Genomic DNA, 19,355 nt, shown 5'->3' on the forward strand with positions numbered 1-19,355 from the left:
CACACTGAGCTTAGAACAGTTGTACTGAGAGAGTCTGGACAAAGCATCAGCCATAAAATTCTTCCCCCCTGGAATGTATTTCAAGGTAAAATTGAATCTATTGAAATGCTGAGCCCAGTGCATCTGCTTAGGAGAAAGTTTTCTAGGCGTTCTCAAAGCTTCCAAGTTTTTATGGTCAGTCCACACCTCGAAAGGGTGTTTGGCACCCTCTAGAAAATGGTGCCACGTGGACAAAGCCCAACGAACAGCAAAAGCTTCTTTCTCCCAAATGGCCCAAAGTCTCTCCGTCTCGGTCAGTTTGTGAGAGGTGTAAGCGCAGGGTTGTAATTTACCTTGGCTATTAGCTTGAAGTAGTACAGCACCCACAGCCACGTCACTGGCGTCAGCTTGGACTACAAAAAGTTCATCCATATCCGGGTGTTTGAGAACTGGTTCCTCTGCAAAAAGGCGCTTTAACTTCTCGAAAGTAGCTTGACAGTCCATAGTCCAATCCAGCGGCTTGCAAGGTTTGGGTTTGGCCCCTCCCTTAGACTTAAGGAGGTTAGTTATTGGAGAGCTATCTTAGCAAAGGAAGGAATAAATTGATGGTAGAAATTAGCAAACCCCAAAAACTTTTGCAATTGCTTACGTGTACGAGGGGCCTCCCACTCAGTGACCGCTTTGACCTTAGCGGGGTCCATGTCAATACCCCTGTGTGAGATGCGATAGCCCAGGTAATCAACCTTCTCCTGATGGAATTCGCACTTGGATAACTTGGCGTAGAGTTCAGCCGCCCGGAGTTTTTTTAGCACTGTGCGAAGAAGTCTCACGTGTTCTTCATATGTTTCCGTGTAAATAAGGATATAATCTAAATAGACGATAACTCCTTTGTAAAGATGGTCATGTAAAACCTCATTAATCAGCTGCATGAAAACTGCTGGCACCCCCTGTAGGCCAAACGGCATTACTCGAAACTGGAAACAACCAAGGGGGCAGTTGAAAGCAGTTTTCCATTGGGCCCCCCTCTTTAATTCTGACTCTATAGTACGCTTCTCTTAAGTCCAACTTAGTGAAAATACGGCCCTTCCCCAGTTGGGCCAGCATGTCCTTCATCAGTGGCAATGGGTACAGGTTCTGAGCTGAGATGCAGTTCAGGTTTTTGAAGTTCACACACAATCTCAGGGAGCCATCTTTCTTTTCCCTGAACAATACTGGCGCTGCTACCTTTGGTCTTGCCGGTTCAATGAAACCCCTTTCCAAGTTTTTATCAATGAATTTCCTCATTTCTTCCATCTCTTTAGGGGACATTGAATATATTTGGGGCTTTGGAAGCTTTACTCCAGGTAAAATATCAATGGTGCAATCTGTGGGTCTGTGAGGAGGCAATTTATCAGAAGATTTCTCACTAAAAACATCATTGAGGTCCCAATATTCCTTTGGAATTCTTTCCTCCCCCTCAATTCTCTCCTGCCCCCTGGCTGCCAGTGTGGGGGTAGTAGTATTAGAGGCTGGCGTTTCAACTTTCCCCTCAGGGGGTGTGGTTGTTTGAATCCGTAACCAACCCTCTCTCCAGTTAATGCGTGGGTTCCATCTACGGAGCCAGGGGAGTCCCAAGATAAGGGGTCAGTTCATCCCAGGGGCCACAATAAAAGTTATTAATTCCTGGTGGGTACCCATCCGCATCTCGATGGGTTCAGTGGAAAAATGAGCAGGGCCGCCTCCCACAATAGAACCATCAATTTGGCAAAAAGCAATAGGGACTTTTAGTCTTTAATTTGAAGCCCAATTTCTCCACCATCTCAGGGCTTACCATGCAACGGGAACACCCAGAGTCTAATAGAGCTAAAGGTTTCTCTGTTGCGCCAGAAGAGGGCACTCTAAGCTCAATTGGGATAAGCATAGGACCAGATCGGGAACTTACCGGGCTTCCATCTCCCTCCTCCTCTGGCTCGAAGCATCGAGAAACATTCTCAGCAGCGAAAGCAGCCTCCCTCTTGTCTTCTCCGGTTTACCCTCCCTCCGGGGGGTGGGTGGAGCGGGTTGAGTCAGTTTGACGCGGCAATTTGTAGCACGATGCCCCTCCTTTCCACAGCAGAAACAAGAGAAAGGCTTGGCTTTGCCCGCAAAACTTCCGCTGCCTTCACTCCTTGGGCAGGAGGGTTTAGGAGGTGCTGGGGGGGAATTCTCAACTTCTCCCTCTCTCATGCAACACAATCTGGCTAAATCCAATTCCATGTCTGCTGCATTTTCATACCAAGTTTCTAAACGATGGGGAAGGCGTCTGTTTATGCATTGCTGGTAAACATCTTTATCCAAGCCATCAGCTAATTGATCCAGCAAGGCCTCTTCCGACCACCCCCTCATATAGGCTGACAATTCCTGAAATTCTTGCACAGTCAGGCAGTTTTCTTTCCCTGTTTAAGGGCCATAAATTTCAGCCTAGCGCGACACTCAGTCAAAGGGTCGTCAAACCTTCTTCTCATGGCTGCCATAAATTCATCAAAATTCCTCAGGAGGGGGGAATTGCATTTATGTAGCCCGACTATCCAGTCGGCCACTTTCTTCTCCAAAGCCATTAACTCCATTCTCACTTTAGTTTCATCTGTCTCTAAATCAGGTCCATATATTTCCATATAATTCCATACCTGAATAATAAACAACCCGAGGCCTCTGGGGTCTCCATCATATTTTACGCTTAAGGGTGAGACCTTAGCCATCCGGCGTCGCTTGGCGCCCGCCCCCGCCCCCCCGCTCTTGGAATGTCTCTAGCCGCAGGGGGGGAGGCTGGTTCTGGGTTTTTTTGTGCACTTCCCCCTTCGGCCCTTCCAGTTTCCCGTAAGCCATGCATTGAGTACCCTTTCTCCAGCTCCTCTGTCGACTCCCTCTCCACAGCTCTCCCTCGATTTCGACGTTTACTCCATGCCTCTTCGAGGAGCCTCATGGCGTGGGAGATTTTGTAGTCTTCCTCTCCAGTGCCACTCCAGTCGACCGCTGGTTTTTTCTTTGGCCTCATTCTCGTGACTCCAGCTTGTAATTCCTCAGGTTCCTCTTTCTGTCCCACATCCCAAGTCCATCTGGGACGGACGGCAGGTTCTTCCACTCTCAATTCGGCCAGTCTTTCTGTTAGAGATGGTCCCGCCACTGCCCCCACTTCTTCCTCCTGGTCGCTTTCATGCAAAGACATTTTCTTTTCTTCTTGTGAGGGCACCCCCCTCGGAAGTTGTTCGCTGCGGGATGGGTGCGATTGAGATTTAGCTTATTGTCAGATGCAACTTCATTTAATAATCAGGAAAGAAACCACTCAACTCCATTTGTTTGAAATCAAGTGTACTTTTACTAATTATAAACGAACAGTAGCAAAGCTAAGCTGAATCTGGTTAATTAGGCGCGAAAGCAAAGAATATCATATATAATTCAATCCGCTCCCCTTGGCACCCCAGTCCATAGTCCAATTATAATGCACCCAACTGTCAGGTGGGAGATAACTTCAAAAGACATCACCAGGATGGAATGCCGGACAGTTAACCTTGGCGGGAAACTCCCTTCCTCCACATGCGCAGTAAGATAGTCAGGTCAGCATCTAGAATCTTCCTCCAGCACATCATGATTCCCCTCCCAAATACCATGCCCCCCTCCCCATTACAATGGCAGCCAAAGCAGCAGCAAAGCAGAGGCTGACAAATTTACTAAAACTGGAGGTTTGTCCAGGATCCAGTGGAACAATATGTTGAGATTCTACCTCAAAGTAAGTACTTTTACTATCTCCTTGAAGCCAAGAGGGATTAAGTAGGAAGGGGGATGTTTGTCTCTTCTCTTGTGTCTCAAGTTCAGAGGTATGTCTCTACCCGTTTCTACCATTTCTGGACTGTCCATTCAGTAGGCCTAGATGGGAGGGGGTGTTTAAAAGTACAATGACTATATATGTATACTTTTTTGTTCTATTTTTTTTCAGGAAAGGATGTTAAAATGAAATGGAGAGAGGAAGGGAAAGTAGAGTAGGGAAGGATGACAGAGGGAAGGAAGGAGGTAGGGAAGGGGAGGAAAGAGAGGGAGAAATGATGGATAAGGATAAATATAGTGTATGGAGAGCAGAAGAGCTAAATAATTGTGTTTTGGGAGTTGATGGTAAGATGAATTGATGTAAACACTTAATAATACAAAATGATGTTGGCTATGTAATAGTATACATGTGACTATATGTTGTGAAAATAGAAAAATAAAAAATAATTACATGGACAAAAAAAAAAGATGACATTGTGATGCATCTGTTAAATGCAATTCTAGGCCAGTTATGGCTAAACTTTTTGTTGAGGCGTGCCAAAAGTGGGGAGGAGCGCGCGTGTGAGTGCCCACCCCAATAATGCACATGCACGGACAACCCCCCCCCCCACGCATGTGTGCAGACCTCACTGAAGCCTCTGGACTTCTGGGAGACGCGTTGGGCATTTTTTGCCCTCTGCAGACTTTAGGAAAGCCTCCTGAAGCCTGGGAAGCGCGAAAAATGCCCAACACGTAAACCAGAAGTTCGGGAACACACTTCTAGGTTGCCTGTTGGGCCACTTTTCTCCCTCAGGAGGCTTTCCTGAAAATCAAAGCCAAAAATCAGCTGCACCTGACAGGACAATGCCTCACGAGTCCTCAGAAATGGCACGCGTGCCATAGGTTTGCCATCATGGTTCTAGGCTGCATAAACAGAAACATAATAGCAACTTCAAGAAAAACCATTGATCGATCCTCTTTATTCAATTTTGGTCAGACCACATCTAAAATACTACATCTAACGTAGGGCCATCCCTTTTAGGGAAGATACTAACTAACTGAAGAGGATCCAGAAGAAAACAAAAAATGGAAAATGGAATCAAAGGAAAGTCCTTTTGGAAAGCATCGGAAATGTCTAACATGTTTTGCCTGAAGAAGCCTGGGAAGACATGACAACTTTTTTGAAGTCTGGCAAAGAAGGGGCAGAGCAATTCATAGTTGCTTCAGAAGAGACAATATGAAACAGTGCATTTAAATCACAAAGAAGTACATTAGCGGAACATTAGGAGACATTTCCTAATAGTAAGATATATTAAACAAGTGATAGTGTTTAAACAGAAACTATTCCTGTTTGGATTCTTACACAGTAGGTTGGGTTAAATTACAATGGTCTTCCTACACTTACATTCTATGATTTTAATAACTAAATAAAGCTGATATTTATTCATTTACATTCCATCATTTTAATAACAAAAGCTGATATTTATTTTCCCCAAGTATCGATGCAGGTAGCATTATCAGCAAATATTAGATGGTTGTTTATGTAATGCTTTTGTTGCCTAGATGACTTTCCTGCTGTTAGTGCTACTTTTGCCAGGATGAGTTTGTGGAACCAGAACATATTCCTGGTTTTGGATAGTGTATATAGCACTGAAGACTCTTCCCTACAAAATAGGAATCTCATAATCATACTTTCATTCAGCTTGCCTAAATTGATGTGAATTTTAAATTTTCACAAAATATTGGGGTAAAATTGTATATTGTGTGTGTGTGTGTGTGTGTGTGTGTGTGTATGTATGTATGTATGTATGTATGTATGTATGTATGTATGTATGTATATGTACATGTACATGTACATGTATGTGTCTTTGGTTATTCGGGTTTTCTCCCGCATAAAATTGGAAGTGTCTTGGCAACGTTTCGACGAAGTCTCATTCGTCATCTTCAGGCTGCGTGCTTCCAGGAGCAATGTGAGATCTCGGCTGTTTCTTCCTTTTAACTGCCAGTGGGGTTTTGAGCTGATTTGGTGGGAGCTTGGCTGTGTTCTGATTGGGTGGAGGTGTGTTCTGATTGGTTGGGGGTTTGTGTTTCATTTAAAGATAGTCATTCCTCATGTTAGGGACTCATTTATCAATAAGGGCAGGCTTCAAAATGGCTGGCAGGCGGGAGGTATCATCCTGCCTGTTCATGCTGTGTGGGCGTTTTTCTATTTCGATGGCTTCTCTGATTATTCTGTTGTTAAAATGTTCAGCCTTGGTAATAGTTCTGGTCTTTTTAAAGTCAATTTTATGTCCTGTGGCTTTAAGGTGTTGGACCAGGGAAGAAGTTGGTTCCTCTTTTCTGATTGCGTTTTTGTGTTCTTCAATGCGTGCACTTATTACGAGTCCCTAACATGAGGAATGACTACCCTTACATGAAACACAAACCCCCAACCAATCAGAACACACCTTCACCCAATCAGAACACAGCCAAGCTCCCACCCAATCAGCTCAAACCCCCACTGGCAGTTAAAAGGAAGAAACAGCCAAGATCTCACATTGCTTCTGGAAGCACGAAACCTGAAGATGACGAATGAGACTTCATCGAAACGTCGTCAAGACACTTCCAATTTTACGCGGGAGAAAACCCGAATAACCAAAGACCTACATACTAACACCCACGAAAACCTCATATATACTTGTATATCACACCAGCAGAGAAATAAAAATAATATCAAATTCAGCCAGAATTTGTTGAAAGTAAAAATATTTCAATGTTCAGGACATAGAAAATAAACAACTTAAAAGTATGTATAAAGTCAAGATGAATTTGCAAAACAATTATATTTTTTTAAAATAGAACATCTTCTCTTAAGTATGGTTATAACCATATCGCTGCTCCACAAAATGATCTTAGAAGAATACCATCAAATTGGAAGGTGATAAAATGCTGTACAAAATGCCAATATTATTCTTGAAGTTATACATATATGTGAAATATAAACAAACATTTCATTCAGAGGCAACTAAATCAATAACAAAACTGCACAATTTCAAAGCAATTTATTATTCTTTGCAAACTGTATCACAGTAATGACTCTTGAATATACTGCACTGTATGTGACAATGCGTTTTTTATTTTGATTGACAACTGAAAGGAAAATAATAATAGGGTATAAACCAATAACACAAAATGAGAATTCAACATGATTGGAGGTTATATTGAAGTTCTTAGGAAGGTGTCTGTAGTGTGTTAAAAGATTACACTTTTCACAATACGTGATTCAGTTTTGAGAACTTGGAAACTAATTTCAAATGAAAAGTTTGATGATGACATGATGGAGTTGAGTGTAGACTTTGCCACTAGAAAAATAGTTGAGTGTTTCCAAGCCCAATGTAATTTTCATCTGCAGTAGGGATGCTATAGCCATTAATAAAGAAGCAAGTGAGTGATTTGAAACATTTACTCAGATTTCCTTCTACTTGAGCTAAATTGCTGTTGATGAGTTGTCTCTTGATACTTTATGTCTGTTTTTTCTTTCCCTTCTTTCCAGGGCCCCCTGCAGTCTCTCACATCCATAGTAAGACTTTGGATCTCTCTTTCTTCAGATCCAAACCAAAGCCTTTCTATTTTATCTCTGCCGTGGAAGATACTGAGCAGGAAGGTATCTGAGAATTATTAATTCAGCCAGATGTTCAGACTGGATTTGGGATGTTGTATTGTTGCTATTATCCTCATTATTATAATTTCATTATTATGTTGCTTTTGGAGCAGAACAAAGTGATTTTGTATTGGAGACAAATTCCTTGTGTGTTTAATCAACTTGGCCAAATAAAGTATTCAAGAAATATAACTATATGAAAGCCAATATTCCCTGCCATTGCAAAGAACGCTCTGTAATTTCTAGATTCATCTTGCAAATTGAAAATGTGTTGCATTTATATTTAAGTACTCAAAAAACTATTTTCTGACATATGCTGAAAAGTATAATTCCTTTATGCTTTAAAAATTATTATGAGCAAAAATTTGCAAAATATTCTGTTTATTAATCTAATTTATTAATCTGGATGTTGGATGGTCAACCTGCATGGCATAATAGCACCGTTTTTTTTCCAGATATAACCAAAATATGATTGTTCCAAACAAAGGTTTTGGTAGTTCAGAGAAAAGGTGTAATAAGAATAGGAAAAACCCAAGGGTGAAAAGTTTTCTGCATGCAGAAGTCAGAGGAGGAAACAGAGGGAAGAATTCTTCCCAACAGAGTGCTGGGAAGAATTGGGTGCATGGACCAGCAGGACATATTATGCTGAGACTGTGACAGACTGAGCAATAGGTGAATAGGCGAACAGATCACAAGTGGCAACTGAGAAGAAGGAAGGCAGGCAAGCAGGCAGGCAGGAAGAGAGTAAGCCATGTGGAAAAGGGGAAAAAAAGAAACTTACACTATTCTTGCCCTATAAAAACCACTCTGGGTCCATTCCCAATGTTTTAATTGAACCAGCACAACTCAAATGTTCTGGGTTTTATTTCTACCAAACTGTAACCGAAATAACTAAAATGTTTCAACAGAATTTCCATAATGCAATTCTGCTTTAAGTTCAAAACAAAATATGTTTCCTGTTTTATGTAAACTCCTAATTAGGAGACAAAAGAACTCTGATAGGCCAATAACCCAGGAAATTTTTACTAGGAGTTAAAAGGCACATTACAAGTACAAATAGTCAAAGATTCTGACAACGTTTTTAAAGTAAACAAAATATCATTTTAGCAGTTGGAGAATGTCCCTGATAAACAGAGGAGTTGATTGTTTCACTTTGTGGTTAAAAGAAGCAGAATTCACAAGTGAAAAAGAGCAAACTGAGAGAAAACTGAGACAATAGGGAGCACAATTGTGAAGTAACATACAACCTGAAGCAGTCAGCAGCACACAGAATCAGATTACAGAAATTATGCGGGATGAATTTCAGCAAAGATCTGAAAATGTAATCATTTTCAGACACATTCTGAAGTCATGGGTTTTATTATAGTCAAATTTTGGAAAGCATGGTGTGAATGAAAAGCAATGAGTTTCTTAATAGGCAAAAAGGAACAATAATTAAATGCACATTGATAAGATGCATATAAGTAGTAGATTTCACTATAAAATTTCCCAATTTTAAATTTTTATTTAAATATAAACTCAATGATATAAATATTTCAGAAAGTTAAACATTCAAGTATGGAAACAAGAACTCTAGATAAAACACAACCCTCCCATTGTTAATCTTGCTTTTCTGTAACTTCTGCATCTGAAGATGTTTTCCCAAATAACTGTGAATAAGATAACAAAGAAGGAAAAAACACCATGGCAGATTCATGATGTATTCACAGGAAAGCAAAAACTCTCTATGCCCTCTGTCTACATTAAAACACTATGCCAAGGCCAAAGAATCAGTCAGAAGATTATGTAAATTGATTACATGATCCATTATTAACTGGGTTCAATCAGCAAGCTGAACCACTCCCCCACAAAAAAAAATCACATTTCTTAAGGTCATATATTAAAATGGAGTTTTTTAAACTGGATTGTGAAAACTTGAATGAATTTTGTTTCATCTTCATTCAACTCTTTCCTCCCTTGGGGCCACACACAAAGCAAAACTTCCTTCTTGCTCCCAAACTCCAACACACATTTCTCCAAGTATTAAGCAATTCAAATTTCTAAAAGGCAGCTAAGGGAATTAAAAACAGAGAGCTAGAAATCCAGCAAACGTTTTTAACTTATTTAGCAGCACAAAATTGAACGATGTGAATCTCTCCTTCCTTATTTACTTTCCATAATGCAGACCATAATTTTTAGTATGCATATAGGCGTCCCTAAAAAAGCCTGCTTCAAGGTGGCATTCTGTGCACACCTACTTAAGGTAAGTTCTAAGAACAGGGTGGTAATTAATAAAGAAAATTAGAATTGCATTGCTTGGCTGCAGTATACATATACCTCAAACCTGTTTGGAGTGAAACCTCCTCTGGAGTAAGATATATGAAAATTATGTTTGCAAAAGGAGGCAGGCAAGAGGAAGATGGGTGCTTAAGTGTCTTCAGCCAGGCATTCACAATGGAAAAAAATCCATGACATCAGCATACCTAAGTAAGGGATTCATTCTAAGTGACATCACAAATGATGATTTTTCTTGCATAATTTTTCAATGTCACAATATTAAACACAACCTATATATTCCTCAATATATGCATATCATTTTATTAGGCATCATACACATTTATGTACTCTGAATATTTTACAGATAGTTACAAACTAAAGTAATTGCAGATAAGAACAAAACAAATTTTCAGTTCTGATTTTGCTGCTGCTTGTAGTTTAAGCTTTAAGAAATAAAAAAATTAAATGCAACTGATTTCACATTACAAGCAACATTTCTTCACGTAGAGCTTATATATTTTTGGATAGTTTTTAATTGATTATGCTAAAATTGCCAGTCAAAGATTGGAAATACACATACATAAAAATACATTTCTGAAAGAACCTCCTTCTTACTTGCAGCAATAAGAACATATAGAAACACCTGTAGACTAAACAGACAAGATGCTCTTCTCTTACAATAATATAAATTTGCCTAAATACTAAGTTTAAAACAATCGCATCCCAGTCATGTATATTTATTTTCTTTGGTTAAAACATTAACTTCCCAAATAATTGTGAAATTCAAGTTTTATTTTTTTATATACTGGAAATATTGGTCCTGAAATTTACAATAAACAGTTTATCTTGCAAATATTTTGTTATCAATGCTTTGGTTCTTGATAAGAGTTTCTGATATTTTTAAAATATTTATTACATTTGTGTGCTGCCTATCACGTCTAGAAACAATTCTGTGTGGCTTTAACAGGTTCCACAGCCTAAAAGTGCGAAAACTACTCTATTTCATCATCCAATAAGTATATCAGCTGAAAACAATACTCTTTAGAGGTAGACCAACTGATGGATCACAGTCCTATTACTCCGGCTCTATTTTCCTACTTCCACTGTAGCTTTTGCAGTACTTCTTTATTTTTGTTGGTATTCTGGATAAAAATTTTCTTATACTATATCTCTATTTTTCCACTTATCAATAATTACGGTATATAGACCAACTGTGGGCAACATATCCTAAAGTTAAATGAGACTTTACTAAAACAGTGTGATGTTTAGGGGGGGAAAGTCTTCAGGGATTGTGATAAACTGGCACTTCTATGTAACTTTAAGAGGGGGGGGGAACTCATGAGCAAACTTTCCATGAATTAATGCCAATGCAATATGTGTTATATCCAACAAAGGGCCTGCACCCAATTAAAGCCTAAAATAAAGCAGTAAATATGTGGTTTTACTTCCAATGCCATGACAAAACAGAAAAAGAAACACATGATAACAGCAAAATGTAGAATGATAAAATTTAATTTTCTAAATTTTAGAGAAAGTTCATGTGAATATCTAATTTAGTCATTCTCTGACTAATTCCATTTTATATCAGTGCAAAAAGCTAAAGGAAAATAGATGAGATAAACTCAAAGGAAAATGTACATACAAAAATATTTTCATACTTTCATCATAGAAGTTCATCAAACAAATATAGCTGCTCAAAGAACTAGATTATTCTCTATTCTCATTTTTACTTTACATGTGATTAATTTCAGTTTGAAAATTCACACCCAAGCATCCCCAATTATATTTCAGAATATATTACCCAGTACAAAATTCCCAGTACCATTGGAATAAAAATGTAATTATTCTATTTGTCTTTGTTCTGAATTTCTCAGAAAAATACTTTCAACAATATTTATTTTTCTTGGTATTCTAGAATTCTCTTAACTCCATTTATATTTGATACTATCTTGAAATGTTCCAGTTACTGGTATCATCTGTGTAGTTTTTTAAAAGTAGGCTAATGAAAAAGGCACTTAATTTGGGGCTAATATTCATGAAATGTAAAGTGTTAGAGGAAAATGCATTACAATCACTATGTTTTCTTTCTATTGTATGCTCTAGTGTCCCTAGCAATCATCAGAACACATAATCAATACATTATTCTTCTAAATAAAGAAAAATGTGGCAAGATTGGATAATGGAGAAATTAATAAAGCACAATCAGGATCTAACATACTAAAAAACTGCAAGCACATTCTTATCCATTAACCACACTGAAAAGAATAAAGTACAATGTGTCCAGTTAAACTTATAAACTGTGCACACAGACCCTGATAAATATAAGTAGTATGTATGCTGAAAAAAGGAAAGCAGATCACTCAAATCAGAGCTGAACAAATATAAAGAAATAGAAAAATAATCCTATACATTTTTACTCAAAATTAAATACTATAGTATTCAATAAAGCTCACATCCTATTGGCTTCAGTACCATTACCCTCCTCGATTGAAAATTCTCTTCAGAAACTATGCAGAAGTATTGTTCTTACTTTCAGAAATGTGTGAAAAACTATGTGATCCTTATTTACTTTTATTCTACTCTCTTTTTAAATATTTATCTAGGTTGGCATTTTTCATTTTTCAATTATAATCATGGCTACCCAATCTCAGGTTTTGAATGTATCTATTAAAAGAAATACAATCAAACCCAGGATTGGGAATTTATGGTTATCCAGGACCATAAATTCAAATCTCTACATTTCAATTGCCATAAATTCCCATTATGTTACAGATTTACACGAGAAAGCCTTCTGACAGAGCTGAACGGTTTTTAAAAAATAATTAACAGTCTTATCCATACATTTCTAGACTAGAATATACTAGAAAGTTTACTGGAAAAGGGGAAGAACATTGAGCAGTAAATAAATACTATGTTTTCATGCATGCTGAACTAATAGAATAAAAGATAAAAATAGCCTACTTTAATAGTTAATTTTTTACTTTTGCAAATAGTTTAAATATTCAAAAAATAATAGGCATTGACTTAGAAAACAACAGCATAGGTTTGTCAAGTCATATCAGACTAATATTTTTTCTTTTTATGGCGATGAAAGTTTGTTAAGAAAAGAAGTGTTGTAAATGGATTATACCATATTATTAGTAAAGCATTTAACAAGATTTTTAATTATATCCTTAAGAACAAGATGTTGGTTGGATAATAATCTGGACCAACCAGTTGTACAACCCATCCACCAAAAGAGAATTTCTAAATTATCCTGATGGGAAGTACTGAGTGAGATCCCTCAGGGTCTTGGCCCTGCGCTGTTCAATGTCTTCCTAAATGACCTAAAAGTTGGTACAGAAGGAATGTTTATTACATTTGCTAATGATACCAACACAGGGGATGGCTAATCATGGTTCAGAATAATCTTAGTATGCTTAAACATTGTGTCATATCTAGTAGGGGAATATTAAGAAAAGTTTGAGGTCCTGATCCTGGTGGGAAACATTAAATAAAAAGGTACAAGGTTGGGAAGACCTGATTTGATGCAGAGCACCTTGGAGCACTACAATTAAACTTCAGCACATAACAGCTAACACAGATGATTTGATACTCAGAAGCATTTCATCTATTAGGAAGTAATAATTCCATTGCACTCTGATAGTAATGTTTTGGTCATTTCTGGCCACTACACTAGGCACTGCATTTTAGTGGGATTTAAACAACCTGCACCAGGTTCAGGGAAGAAGCAACATGATGATAAGCGTTCTGAAACTAAGCCCAAGAAGGAAGGGTTAAAGGAACTGGACAGGTTTACCTTGCAAACAAAAGATGACAAATGGAAATGTGATAATGGACTACAATTATTTATAACAGTATTGTTCAACCCTGGCCATTTTAAGATGTGTGGACTTCAGTTCCCAGAATACTGCAGCTAGCATGCTAGGACTGATCTATAAGGCTGCCACATTGAAAACTAGACTACTTTTCTATTAAAAGTGACAACAGGATAAGGACCAACAGGTTGAAATTAAAAGAAAGAAGATGCATGTTAAATATTACAAGAAAAAAGTTTAGGTAGTAAGAGATATTAAGCAATAGAAATATTTCAGCCACCTGTCAGAAACTATTTAAAGAACTGAGGAGGAATTGAAGAAAATTACTTTTAAGGTTTGAACTTACATATTATATATTTCTATCAGTTAATTATTAAAACTATGTAATTTCTATAAAAAAAACCTGACATGAGCTCACAAATAATAAATATTGTATTTGTTTACACTTAAAGATCTAAGGATTATAGAAAAAATGATTCTTAACCACTTTATTTCTTGCAAAACAAAAAGTGTGGATATTCCCCATAATTACAAGGGGAGTAGATGGATGTTACAAGCCCAAATCAAAACAGAATACATATCATTTCCATACATTGCATTACATTATGTAAAGTCTTTAACTGATCCAAATCCATTCTAGCTGAGAGTGCTGTATGGGAATGCTGTAATGCTCCACGCACCTGAAGTGCAAACTGGGCAAAATAAGCCATTTTATCAGCAAATACAATATTTGCCAAATTTACCATTACAAAAGTTGGGTCAGGCAGGCATAATGAGCTATAATCAGCAGCAAAAAAAAAAAAAAAATGGAAAAAAAACGGGAATGCAAAGGCGAAAATGCAAACAAACAATATGAAAACGATGCCCTAAGAGTCCTGCAAAGAGGCACCTTGGCTGTATTAGAGGAGCAAAATAAGTAGATTAAGTAGGACGGCAAGTGTTGTTTGGGGGTGCCTGCCACGTCTTCTGGCTGGCATTAGATGTGGGGAATCCCCCCACCCAAAGGAAGATACTATAAAGAGAAGCCCCAAACTTTCAGGCGGTTAAGTAAGCGCCCTGTAAAGGGGAGAGAGAGCCATCTGCCCCGAGTAAAGGGTAAGCGGGGACGAGCTTCCCCGTTTTCCCTTCGAGGTCTCGGCTCGACCTCCCTCAGACTTACGAGAGACGCGCAAGTCGCTAGGAAAGGAGTTCCTATCTGAGGCAAAAAAATATTATTTCATTTTTGATTACTCCGTTTAAATCCCGCCTTTACCTTAATCCCAACCCTCAGGGGCTCCCAACCTTTGTCTGAGGGGGATTCCCTTCTCCTCTTCCTCCTCTCCTCTTCCACCACCATCCCTCCTGGCTTCTCGAGGGAGCCCGGCAGAGATACGCATCTCCGAACTGCTCCTTCCTCAAAGGAGGGTACCTCATAATGCCCGCCCATGGGCCCAGGGAGAAGGTAGCCTGGCCTTTAGCGGCCCGACGATGGGTAAAAGACGCAACCCGGCGCCTCGCTCACCTCCGAATGCGGCGGCAACAACAGCAGCAGGCGCCGCCGGGCCTGCATGGCAAAGAGATTCCTCCCGGGGCTATGAGCCCTCTTTCTCTTCCGAGCGGGGCCTTGCGCTAAAAGCGAGCGTCAGAAAGGCCGACCCGGAGTCTACCAGGCTCCCCGCCCGCCCGTCCCTCAATTCCCAACCGCGACGGCCGCTGGCGGCCAGCGGGCTTGGCTGACTTTAAGCTTATTCGGAAGCTACCTCAGCAAACCGATAACCAGCGCCCCCTGTCAGGTTCCAGAGGCGGTGCACGGCACTGCGGCACGAGCCCAGCGCCTGACCGACCTCCTCAGGCCACCGGCGCACGGCTGCGTGGTAGAGCGACGCCGCGGATGAGATGGCGAAATTGCACGTCCTCCGCTCGCTCGGCTCCCCTCGTATTCCCCGATGGACTTCCACCGCGGAGACCCGCATGAGGCTGCCGTTTTTATCTGTGAGGGTTTCTGAGCCGGAGTATTGCAACAAAACTCACACACGTCTGAGGAAGGGTCGTGAGAGGGCAGTTTTGTCTACAAAAAAAAAAAAAAAAAAAAGACAACTTGCTCTGTTCTGGGGGCAGGTGGGGTCTACCAGACCTGGGGCAACATATATTTCGGTGACCTTTAGAAGGCAGAAATAATTGGTTTTGAAATGTATTTGGATGTTAGTAAGCTCGGGTTGGTAGTAGGGCTGTTGGTCTGAGCTCCGAGTTTATTAATTTGGTTGCAACCAAATTGCCAAGCTCTGAGCTCAGACCAACAGCCCAGAATTGGTTTTCTGTGTCCTTTTGCTGCCCTCTAATGTTCGTCGGGTTTGTTTGTTTGTTTTTTGCAGGGACTCCAGATTTTGTGGTCTTCATAGTTGTTATCAACATCTATGCATTCTGCATATTGTTTTCATCTGAATTTAGCGTTTAAATTAGCTGTCCCTGTGCCACACACACACACACACACACCAAGCATGTGTCTACATTGTATAGATAGTGCTTACAGCCACAATTATGACTTCCATTGTTAAGCACTATATTGAGTCACGCTTGGTTTTACAACTTTTTTTGCCACAGTTAAGCAAAACACATCATTGTTAAATGAATCTGGCTTCCGAGTTGACCCTGCTTGCAAAAACCAGCTGGGATGGTTGCAATATAGTGAACCCTGGGATGCTACAACCATTGTAAATACATGCCAGTTACCAGGCACCCAAATTGTGATCATGTGACCGTGGGGATGCTGCAATAGTCACTTTTTTCAGCATGACATAACTTCAAACTCATTAAAAATGGTTAAGGACTTACCTGTAACTTTTGCCCTGACAAATATGTTGTCTTCCAAGAATCTGACTTTTGAAAAGTTGGTAACTGATTTATCCTTTTACAGTATTTTCTATTCAAATTTCACATATTTCAAGTCAGTACCCAACAGTTTTCTGCTGCCTGAAGAATAGGAAGGTAGCTACTCTTTAACTTAGTGAGTAGGGAAAGGCACTATGTAAAAACAACTTCTGGAATAGTGATCAAAAGCCAAACTATTGAGGTGCCTTGCAAACTAATACATTACAAAGTGTTTTCTTAGATTTCAGCCACCAGATACATAAAGTTATAAGAAAGGAGTATATCCTGTATATTGTATCCTGTATATTGCATTTGTTAGGAGAGAGAGCAGTAGTGAGACAGAATTACCTACAGGGAGTGATAACTAAGAAAACAATGATTAAGACAATTACAAAAGTCTTGGGGAAGTCATAGGATGGCTGATTAATCATTAGTGTAATGAGCAGTTTGCCTCAATCTGTGAGAAAAGGCATTAAATCTGACAAAACATGGCTCGGGTTCACAATGAAATGCGCCTTTGTGATTTCCTTTGCCAAAGAAAGCCATTCTAAGGTCAAAGAAGATTCTAGTGAGTTAAAATGTTCCCTGCTGACTTTATGCTACTATTTCTGATGTCAGATTATGGCAATTTCTGTTATTATGTAGAGACTGGCTTGTTTCTGCTGATGGAGGATGGCCACATTGGAGGAGTGTTTCCTGATGATGTGATACAAGTGCTACAAAAGTATTGACAAAGCAAGTATGAGTTCCCATCCATGTTTGTGCAGGACCTGGTTTCTGTTATCTGCATCATTGAGGTTGGTTTGTTGCTACTAGTTACTAGCTGTTTTAGAATAATTATGGAATATATTCTAAAGTTCTAGTGGAATAGTGGTCCCACTGTTTAAAATAGTTTGGTGCCAATATAGGTATATATACACACACACATACATACATACACACACACACACACACATACACACACACACATACATACATACATACTCACTGCAATTCTGGGCAACTTATAATAACCAAACACAGAGATCAGCAATTCCATTCAAATAAAAGCAAACCCCTTCATAGGTGATCCTGAAATTGTAATTGCCCATGTGCAATTATAAATGCACATTAACTTGAAAGTAAATCCTCTGCATTTAATGTAATTTAAACCTAATTAAAGGTGCAAAGGAATGCACATTCAGTAATGCTAAGGAGCTGGGATCTTGTTTGCTCTTACAAAAAGGATTTTATAGAACATTTAAAGATTTAATATTTTTATTATTTTGGATTTTATTATTTTGATGTGCTACTGGAAACTGTAGACCTGCTTTAAGTGGTGATGTACAAATAATTGTAATATAATCAATAGTTTAATAGCACATTCCTAAACCTTTTTACTCAAATACTGTGAACATTGTTCCCTTGATAGGTGGCAGAACTAATATTCCCAATAAATATCCTCTCATACTAATTGCAGATACATGGCTGCTGCACACTTCCTGCTTTTTCTTGCACAAGGACAAGGAACCTAGCATTTTAGATTGCAGGAACAGATGACTGTTACACAGATAGCAAATAGTTTATTTTCAAATTGAGAGATTTCAATAAAGCAGTTTTCTGGCTTTTAGGAGCCGAGGTGGCGCAGTGGTTAAATGCAGCACTGCAGGTTACTTCAGCTGACTGCAGTTCTGCAGTTCGGCTGTTCAAATCTCACCGGCTCAGGGTTGACTCAGCCTTCCATCCTTCCGAGGTGGGTAAAATGAGGACCCGGATTGTTGCTGACTCTGTAAACCGCTTAGAGAGGGCTGAAAGCCCTATGAAGCGGTATATAAGTCTAACTGCTACTGCTACTGCTACTGCTATTGCTATTGCTATTTTAGCTGATCCTAGTAAATGGGACCAATTAATAGTTGAATTAATTGTTTTCAAATAAACGTTTTAAAACAATATTAATAAGAGAATGCACATCTTTCAGTAAGTGAAATTGTGATTATCAGGGAAATCTAAAATCAGAAGATAAAAGCTTGGGTCAGATGTTTTTCTATGTTTGTTATGATACCAACATGTAAGTTAATACTTTTCTTATAGACGTGGGCAGTAGTGGAAAGCTGCATTAATAGTTCTGGAAAAAACAAGCTGCCAATTAAGTACCACCCAGTTAAAAGTAATAAGCAACCTAGTAAACATTATCTTCCTTCACATTTCCATCTAGTTGCCCATATTAGTATTTGTAGTGCCATCAAGCATCCCTATACCATGAGAAATATAGTCAGCAAATGAGACATTATCTATTTTTCAAAGAAGTCTTATTCACACATATTAAGTGATAATGAATGTTGACTGGTTTTAGCCTAATGCAAGAACAAACCTATGTGTTATCTTTAGTGTTTCTAAACCAGGTGTCTAACACTTCTTCAACAAACTGTGGTTTAATAACCCTGGTTTACCATTCTATATCAACAAAGATGTTGTGGTCGGTCTTTTTACATTAATGAAACTGCACTGTGGGAAAATATTTAAACATAAATCTTTTTGTCCCAAATAGAGTATATATGGATACAAGCAGCCCTTTTTAATATTTAAACTATCTAGTTTTTTTCTCCTTCAACATTAAATCAATTGAAAATAGCTAGAAATACGTTAAATAAGTTTTGTTTTATTTCAAGCTATTGCTAAAGAAAATACTGAAATTTTGTAGGACCAATAAAAGGCAAAATCAAAGTGATTACTCATGTTAGATTTTCCACAATTTACCTACTCCCTGTATGATTGCTGAGATAATCTGAAATATATATAATCAACCATTCAGATTATGTGAATTTGGTCACTATATTTATATCAGTTCTTGACACTGATATACTAAATGTATATGAATGTAATTGACAAGTTTGCTGACAAGCTAAAACCTGAGCACTATAATTTAATACCATAATTCACATTTAACTAGGATTAGAAGAATGTTTCTTAAAAAATTTGGAAGTGATCTGTCTTTACAATAAATTTAAAGTATTTATGTAAATTCTAACAAATCACTAGATCAGTTTAATATATTAAGCTATGAACCTATAGAAATA

At 38.7% G+C, this 19,355-nt stretch overlaps 1 protein-coding gene across 3 annotated transcripts in view; it reads right to left on the minus strand.

Annotated features, from left to right (window-relative positions):
* Nucleotides 1-15,178, minus strand: part of ZFYVE9 (zinc finger FYVE-type containing 9) — a 76,718-nt gene extending 61,540 nt beyond the window's left edge. For all 3 annotated transcript variants that reach the window (XM_087719659.1, XM_087719657.1, XM_087719658.1), the window contains exon 1: nucleotides 14,954-15,178. The gene's annotated coding sequence lies outside the window, so the exon portion shown is untranslated. The remainder of the gene's footprint in view (nucleotides 1-14,953) is intronic.
* Between the last annotated feature and the right edge of the window lie 4,177 nt (nucleotides 15,179-19,355).

The sequence above is a fragment of the Thamnophis sirtalis genome, unplaced genomic scaffold (assembly GCF_051295495.1).
Source record: "Thamnophis sirtalis isolate CommonGarterSnake01/CBP01778 unplaced genomic scaffold, rThaSir2_p1.2 scaffold_7, whole genome shotgun sequence".
Lineage (NCBI taxonomy): Eukaryota > Metazoa > Chordata > Lepidosauria > Squamata > Natricidae > Thamnophis > Thamnophis sirtalis.